Here is a 9,327-nt window from a genome sequence, read left to right as displayed (position 1 = left end):
TTGCTTCTATAAGAATCGCTTACTTTAAAGCGAAAAAACAAGACCAACGTATACAACAGGTGTGTAGAACCTGCTGTTTCGCTTGTTTTAGCCGTTCATAAGTGATCTATAAGTAAACATTTCATACAACGACCATGACGATGTCACCTTTTCTATCCAAGTATCGACCTTCAAAGGCATCCATCATCACCTTCATTCACTCTATCTCTCGGCCTTTCTCTCTCTCATACGTGCGCGCACCGACACAAAAGCCTAATTTTGCTCTAACATCATGGTTCTATGCAACTGTTGCAATATCACTCTTTATGAAGGAGTTTTTTCGTTTCCATTACATTTTTCCTGGAACACGGTATCCTGCCGTTTACCCACATTTGTCTTCCTCGAATCACACCCTACTCTCTTATCTATGTATATATGTATGTATGATCCAATGGAGACCTCTACATAGTAGCCAGACCTGGTAGAAATAGCACCCAAATCTCCCTCAAATCGCACCTTACTGTTTTACCTATGTACACATGTATATACTAGCTGGGGCGTACACTGTAATTCCTGGGGAAGCAGGGCTTATCCCTTGGTTCCGTTCTCATAATTGTTTCGCTAATCCAGTAACAACAATACAAAGTATGTAGCCCTTAAAACGGTTTCTGTGCATTTACAGAGAATACTGAAGTGTCTTACACAGGATCTTGTTGTTAGGAATTCCTAATAAGTTATGAATACCCAAATTGTGAAGTCAGTCATGTAATACCATGAAATTAGTTACCCGATAGTAAGAGTTCACATAAAGTAGCGCCGAAAAGGGCTGTAATACGTTCCCAGAGTATATAGAACATAGGGGAAAATACTAATAAGGTATGTATACTAAAATCATGAAGCATGTTACGTAATAACAGGCTAATCAGATATGAGATAATAACAAGTCAAAGTAAATAATTGTGAAAAAAGCTTTTGTGTGTTCCCAGAGAATATTACCCTCAGCAGCGCTAATGTTGGTATATTCGTGAATAAGTCACTAACCGAAATAAGGGGATCTCTTGTTTAGGAAAATACAATTTACTCGTTTAAGCGATACCCTACTGATTTTACCCTTTTTACACCTGTTACCTCTTTTTTCTCTTAATATTTTTCTCGTTTTGTTTTTCTTTTTTCTCTCCTACCCTTAACCCCAACAGCTGTAGGATGCAGCCCCACCCACAACAAGGTTACATTACAAGAGTGGATGGACCCTATCGACTGTGACATGGAGGTGCAGACGGTGTGTAGCCAGCTGATAGCCCGACAGACACAACTCCAGTGAGTATCTTTACTTTGTAAAGAGGGAGGGGTTGATCAGAGAAAGACAGGGCAGAGCCCGAGGCCCTTTCCATTGTCACCAAGACAGGTGGCAGTGGAAGAGAAACAGCAAGGTATCAACTGACCCTAATAACCCTTGCCCAAATATTTGCAATGCCATCTACAACATAGGCCTTTGTTGTGTATGAACATAGTTACAGCATCAGCGGTGGCTCTCCCGGAACAGCTGTCAACACAAAACTATTATAGAACGTTTTATATTTTATTCTTTTTCTTCTTTCAGTCATTTGACTCCACCCAAGCTGGAGCACTGCCTTGGAGAATTTTTAGTTGAATCAAATTGACCTCAACACTTGTTTTTTGTTCTTGTAAACCTGGTATATATATATATATATATATATATATATATATATATATATATTTCGTTTTTGGATATATATATATATATTATATGTGTGTGTGTGTATACACACATATATTTAATTCACAATATATAACCCCAAATTAAACGTATTCCAAACGAACAGGACCAACAAAGACAATTAAAGGAGAAACTAACACTTGGAAAACATGAAGACAGAAATAGAACTGCTTAAGCTTAGAGCGCTGAGCAATGAAGAAAAATTGAAGAACATAGATGAGGAAATCTACAACGAATTAAAGAAACATTGAGATGGTCAACGCTTGGAAAGTGTCTTTAAACTGTGGCAAACAACTTGTGAAGCTGAAGAAACAAACTCGCTACAAGGCTGGCAAAGACAAAGCAATTTGTTTATTAACTACGAAACACAGTTCATCGTAGAATAGGCATCGGATAAGCCCTTGCTGAAGGAAAATAAAGCAAAAACATACACAGAAATGAACCCAGGCTTATCGAACACAAACCAGAGACGGACAAGGGGAGGCAACTCCACCGACATTACATCCCCCAAATAACTTAAACAATCAGAAAATCTGGACGGAATCTTCATGGCATTCAAGTAATCCTGTGGAGCTCCTAGAAAAGCTCCTTAATGCATCGTTCTACAAAACACATAGAATATATAGGAGAAGAGAAAACAACAAGGAGTGTATATTTATTTCTCAGTCTATAGAATAATATAAATTATTTACATGCTTTTAAGTTAGAAAATAATTTGTCAAGATATTGGAATTTTGTTATTAAATAAAATTTCATCAAACTGTTTCTGTCATTTATGACTTTGTGTGTGTGTGTGTGTGTGTGTGTGTGTGTAGAAAGGTTTATGTTCTTTGTTTTTTTTGGTTTTTGGCACGTAACTCATTGTTTTTTATTTTCTATATTAATTTTCTGCTTTTCTCTCTCTCCCTCTCCATTTTCCAGACATATTCAAGGCACTGAGGAAAAACCACAAGTGGGGAAGCAAGCTTCAAACAGGCAAGGGGCAGGTCCAGCCCCTCGCAAGTTGAATAAAAATATGGCCAAACAGCTTCTTGAGATCTCGGAACAACTACGACTGATGTAGCAGGCGATAGATGAGCCATCGAAGGACTCTAAATAGTTATTGTGATAAGGAGAGGGGGTTGTGGTGGGAATGGGGTGACAGTGATGGTGGAGCAGTGGGGGGGTCGGAGGAGAGAGAATTTGCCACTCTCACTCTTTTCATTGCTCACCACAAACTTCACAATCAAACCTCTTGTGCCTATACTTGTGTGTGTGTATGTGTGTGTGTGTGTGTCCATATATATGTATATACATACATACATATATATATATATATATATATATATACACACACACACATACATCTACACACACATTCATACACACATATATATAAATACTTATATATATATATATATGTATATATATATATAAGTTTTAAGAAAGAGAATGGGTTGAGCAACACATCTTTTGGCATAATGCTACAATTGTTTCATTTTTTTACCAGAAAATCATTGCTGAAATATTACTATATATAATATATGAAATAATAGATTGAATCAGTATTAATCCAGTAATATTGACAAATGGCAAGTCTTCTCTGTCCATTCTCTTTGTTAATATTTATATTTATATAAAGCTTATTGGTACTTTATGGATTACAGATGCATGTTGAGCGATACGATCAATATTCCCTGTAAAATGTTATCTGATAGCCAATACCTGTAGACAGGCTTTATAAAGCAAACTACAAAGTCAATACCCCAATTGAATTTATATATTTTTATGTGTGTGTGTATATATATATATATATATATATATATATATATACATGTGTGTGTGAGTGTATATATATATATAGATTGATATAGATATATATGATGATAGATATATATATATATACATACACACACACTTACCTGTATGTGTACATATACATTCGCATGTATATTTGAACGAAATCAGAATCCATTAGGTTTTGGTACAGTGACTATTATTGTTATTATTATTAACGTTGTTGTTGTTGTTGTTGTCACAAATATTGTTAGAACCGGTGTAATGAAAATTTTATTGTTTTCCGTGTTTCTGCCCCCAGGATTCCTTTCTCATCAGGGCAACTGCTTCCTGTGTCATTGCCCCTCCTCTTCTCCATCTCTTCCACCTTCTCTCTCCCTCTCTCTCTCCTCTCACCACAATGTTTTCAAATATTTCTTCCCCCCCCCCCCACACACACACACAATCAATCGTATTTATATACACACATGCACATGGCTGAGCGGTAAGACGTTTGCTTCCCAACCACATAGTTCCAGGTTCAGTCCCAATACATGGCACTTTGGTCAAATGTCTTCTACTGTAGCCTTAGACCAACCAGATCTTTGTAAGCGGATTTGGTAGGCAAAAACTGAAATACGCCCATCATGTATGTATATATATATATATATATATATGTGTATATATATATATATATGTGTATATATATGTATATATATTTCGTTTTTGGATTTGGTTTGCAGGATTTCTTTATGGGATTTCGTGTGTTGAAGCATATTCTTTTGTGTCAGGGGAGAGTCATTTTCTTATTGTGCCTTAAAATAGATATTTGTGTCGAGAGGAAACTCAATGACAATCGAATTTATCAGATTATTGTAGATAAGCAACAACTCCAGAAAAACTGTCAAAATTCTATGTTCTTACAATAAATTGATTGCAAGTATTTAAGAATGTAGACAACATAATTTCATCTTTTATATGCATCAATACATGTGTAAAATAAGTTTCATACCTATGTACATTTTTCCATCGTAGCATGGTTTTGAAAAGTAAAAGGTTTAACAATTGGATAACCTTACTGTGACTAATTCTGGGTTTTCTACTAAAGGGTTTCTTTTTGTTTATGTCTTTTAGAGTGCAGTTCTAACAAATTATTCATTTGTACACAAACACGACAAAAGTAAATAGACACCCATAACACCTCGTCTTGTGGTTATTTTAATTTGAGCTTTATCTTTTTTTATTAATTGACATTTGTATGTTTCGTGTTCTAAATGACTGTTTAATCATGCCATGTACAAAAGAAGCCTTGGAACTGTCCGAATTACAAAGAGGCCATATACTGGGTCAATTTCAAGGTTGACTTAGCCTAAAACCACAGAAAAACCTGGTGATTCCACTTTCTACAGTTAATAAAGTAATTGTTCAATTCCCCAGATGAAGAAGTAGTCCATATCGCCTTGCCCAGGTCAACTAAGGCCCTCTGACAGAACCCTTTGCTTTGTTAAGAGAAGTGTGGAAGATAATCCTCATTGCAAGGCCTCTGACAGAGCAGAACAAGTTGATGTCAGTCCCAGAATAGCTGACAGGTATCTCTGCAAAATTGGCTATTATGGCAGAGAAGCGAGAAGGAAGACACTGCTTCAACCAGCCAATATCAAATGGAGAAACGATTGGACAAGTGAGAGGGTAGAGAGGCCACTAACACTTTGGGACACTGTCATATTCTCTGATGTGTCCAGATTTGCTGTATTTTCTGACACTGGTCGAGTGTGGGTCTGGAGACTCTGTCACCAAACTTTTCATGTGAATAGATTGCAGCCAACAATGAAACTTGTGATGGTCTGGAGAGCAATCTGGAGCAATGGTCAATCAAAAATGGTGGAGTGTAAGGGATACATAAACTCAAATAATTATGTGTCCATATTGTAGAAAGAACTTTTTCCTATCTCCTCCAGTGGTGAAATGATTAAAGAACACTATTTATGGAAGATAGAGCTTTCTTGCACAGCTAAAAAGACCCAAGATTAGTTGGAAGAGAATGGCCTTAAAAAGCTTCCATGGCTAAGCCAGTTACCAGATATGAACCCTACTGAACACCTCTGAGGCATGATGGACAAGACACTTCCTAAAAATAAAAAGAAAGCATCTTTAAAGCCAGATCTTTTGATATTACTGCATGAAACTTGGCAAGAAAATCCTTAAGAAAATATTCATGTAGCCTAGTCACCTGTATTGTTAAAGCTGTTAGATCAGGTTATGAAAGTTACGGAGAGGGTCATAGCCCAACTAATTAGGGAGCGAATCAATTTAGATGAGATACAGTTTGGTTCCGTGCCAGGTAATAGCACCAGTGATGCCATATTTCTAGTAAGACAGCTGCAGGAGAAATACCTAACCAAGGATAAACCTCTGTACCTGGCTTTCGTTGACATGGAGAAAGCCTTTGACAGGGTCCCCCGATCCCTTATCTGGTGGTCAATGAGGAAACTTGGGATAGAAGAATGGTTAGTGAGAGCTGTGCGAGCCATGTACAGAGATGCTGCCAGTAAGGTGAGGGTTGGAAATGAGTACAGCAATGAATTCAGGGTAGAGATAAGGGTCCACCAAGGTTCCGTCCTCAGCCCCCTCCTATTTACCATAGTCCTCCAGGCGATCACAGAGGAATTCAAGACAGGTTGCCCCTGGGAGTTCCTCTATGCTGATGACCTTGCACTAATTGCGGAGTCACTATCAGAACTAGAGGAGAAGTTTCAGGTGTGGAAGCAAGGACTAGAATCGAAGGGCTTTAGAGTCAACCTAGCTAAAACCAAAATCCTAATAAGTAGGAAGGTAGAGAAAACAAAAACCCCTTCAGGTAGATGGCCCTGCTCAGTATGTAGAAAAGGAGTAGGTAGTAACTCTATAAGATGTACCCGGTGCAAGCTATGGACACATAAGAGGTGCAGCAATATCAAAGGCAGGTTAACTAGCAAGTTAGTTTTTGTATGTGGCAGATGTTCAGGTGCAATAAACACTGTAAACAAACAGGAAACAACTTCTATCTCATTCCAGGGTGAAAAACTAGAGGTAGTCGATAGCTTCTGCTATCTGGGTGACCAAGTTAGTAGTAGGGGTGGGTGCGCTGAAAGTGTAGCTGCTAGAATAAGAATAGCCTGGGCAAAGTTTAGAGAGCACTTACCTCTGCTGACGACAAAGGGACTCTCACTCAGAGTAAAAGGCACACTGTATGACGCATGTGTACGAACAACCATGCTACATGGCAGTGAAACATGGGCTGTGACTGCTGAGGACATGCGTAAGCTCACAAGGAATGAAGCCAGTATGCTCCGTTGGATGTGTAATATCAGTGTGCATACCCGTCAGAGTGTAAGTATTTTGAGAGAAAAGCTGAACATAAGAAGCATCAGTTGTGGTGTGCAAGAGAGACGATTGCGCTGGTATGGACATGTGGTGAGGATGGATGAGGATAGCTGCATGAAAAGGTTCCACACCCTAACAGATGAGGGAATCCATGGAAGAGGAAGACCTGGGCTGAGGTGGTGAGGCAAGACCTTCGAACATTGGGCCTCAGCGAGGCGATGACTACTGACCGAGACCTTTGGAAATATGCTGTGCGTGAGAAGACCCGGCAAGCCAAGTGAGATCGCTGCCAGTGCCCCTGGTTTGGCTCTTGTGCAGGTGGCACGTAAGATGCAACATTTTGAGCGTAGCCGTTGCCAGTACCGCCTGATTGGCCATCATAGGATTTTCGAGCGAGATCGTTGCCAGGGTCCCTTGACTGGCTCTTGTGCGGGTGGCACATAAGATGCACCATTTTGAGCGTGGCCGTTGCGAGTACCGCCTGACTGGCCTTCATGCGGGTTACACGTAAAATCACGCACTACACTCTCTGAGTGGTTGGCGTTAGGAAGGGCATGCAGCTGTAGAAACTTTGCCAAATTAGATTGGAGCCTGGTGTTGCCATCCGGTTTTACCAGTCCTCAGTCAAATCGTCCAACCCATGCTAGCATGGAAAGCGGATGTTAAACGATGATGATGATGATGATAATGTATGAGCCAATGAATGAGGCCTCTACATGGTAGCTAGACCTTCTAGAAATAGCAGCCAAATCTCCCTCAAATCATACCCTACTCTCTTATCTATGTATACATGTATGAGCCAATGAGGGAGGTCTCTACATGGTAGCTAGACCTGCTAGAAATAGCAGCCAAATCTCCCTCAAATCATACCCTACTCTCTTATCTATGTATACATGTATGAGCCAATGAGGGGGGCCTCAACATGGTAGCTGGACCTGCTAGAAATAGCAGCCAAATCTCCCTCAAATCATACCCTACTCTCTTATCTATGTATATATGTATGAGCCAATGAGGGAGACCTCTACATGGTAGCTAGACCTGCTAGAAATAGCAACCAAATCTCCTTCAAATCATGCCTTACTCTCTTATATATGTATATATGTATGTATTGGGATTGTACCAATCTGCCAGAAGGGAAGCTAGGCGACAGGTTTATTTAGCCAGAGGGGAAGCAGATAAGAAAAGATTTGCCAATGTTCTGCGCCGTGAGGACCAAAGACTCGAGGTATTTCGTGTTGCAAGACAGTGTAGGAGAGAAAATAGTGATGTCGTAGGAGAGAAATGTGTTCGCATGGATGATGGTACGCTTGCACTAAATGAGGCTGCAAAGAAAGAGGTCTGGAGATGCCACTACGATAGATTGCTTAATAAAGAGAATGAATGGGAGGAAGAGAGCCTGCCGTATGTCGACCCAACAGAGGGACCAGCTATCCGAGTTGACAGTACCAGGGTAGATAAAGCAATTAAGAGTATGAAGACGGGGAAAGCCCCCGGCCCATCAGGAATCACTGCAGAGATGCTCAAAATATCTGGCAGTGTTGGCTACAGCCTAGTCACCCGTATTACGAACCAGGTGATACACGAAGGAGTCATACCCAATGACTGGTGTAGCAGCACCATTGTCAACTGCTACAAAGTTAAAGGTGACGCTTTAGATACAAATAACTACAGAGGCATCAAGCTGTTAGATCAGGTTATGAAAGTTACGGAGAGGGTCATAGCCCAACTAATTAGAGAGCGAATCAATTTAGATGAGATGCAGTTTGGGTTCGTGCCAGTTAAAAGCACCACTGATGCCATATTTCTAGTAAGACAGCTGCAGGAGAAATACCTAACCAAGGATAAACCTCTGTACCTGGCTTTCGTTGACATGGAGAAAGCCTTTGACAGGGTCCCCCGATCCTTTATCTGGTGGTCAATGAGGAAACTTGGGATAGAAGAATGGTTAGTGAGAGCTGTGCGAGCCATGTACAGAGATGCTGCCAGTAAGGTGAGGGTTGGAAATGAGTACAGTAATGAATTCCAGGTAGAGGTAGGGGTCCACCAAGGTTCCGTACTCAGCCCCCTCCTATTTATCATAGTCCTCCAGGCGATCACAGAGGAATTCAAGACAGGTTGCCCCTGGGAGTTCCTCTATGCTGATGACCTTGCACTAATTGTGGAGTCACAATCAGAACTAGAGAAGTTTCAGGTGTGGAAGCAAGGACTAGAATCGATGGGCTTTAGAGTCAACCTAGCTAAAACCAAAATCCTAATAAGTAGGAAGGTAGAGAAAACACAAACCCCTTCAGGTAGATGGCCCTGGTCAGTATGTAGAAAAGGAGTAGGTATTAACTCTATAAGATGTACCCGGTGCAAGCTATGGACACATAAGTGGTGCAGCAATATCAAAGGCAGGTTAACTAGCAAGTCAGTTTTTGTATGTGGCAGATGTTCAGGTGCAATAAAGACTGTAAACAAACAGGAAACAACTTCTATCACATTCCAGGGTG

At 40.2% G+C, this 9,327-nt stretch overlaps 1 long non-coding RNA gene across 1 annotated transcript; it reads left to right on the top strand.

The window, feature by feature from the left end:
- Window positions 1–990: 990 nt before the first annotated feature.
- LOC149129102 (uncharacterized) lies at window positions 991–4,415 on the top strand. The gene is made up of 2 exons (XR_016240501.1): window positions 991–1,296; window positions 1,824–4,415. It is a non-coding gene; the product is annotated as an uncharacterized LOC149129102 (long non-coding RNA).
- Window positions 4,416–9,327: the final 4,912 nt, after the last annotated feature.

Source organism: Octopus bimaculoides, unplaced genomic scaffold, assembly GCF_046866305.1.
Source record: "Octopus bimaculoides isolate indiv1 unplaced genomic scaffold, ASM4686630v1 contig159, whole genome shotgun sequence".
In the NCBI taxonomy this organism is placed as follows: Eukaryota; Metazoa; Mollusca; class Cephalopoda; order Octopoda; family Octopodidae; genus Octopus; species Octopus bimaculoides.
Note: the sequence above shows the minus strand (reverse complement) of the source record. Positions and strands in the feature narration are given on the sequence as shown.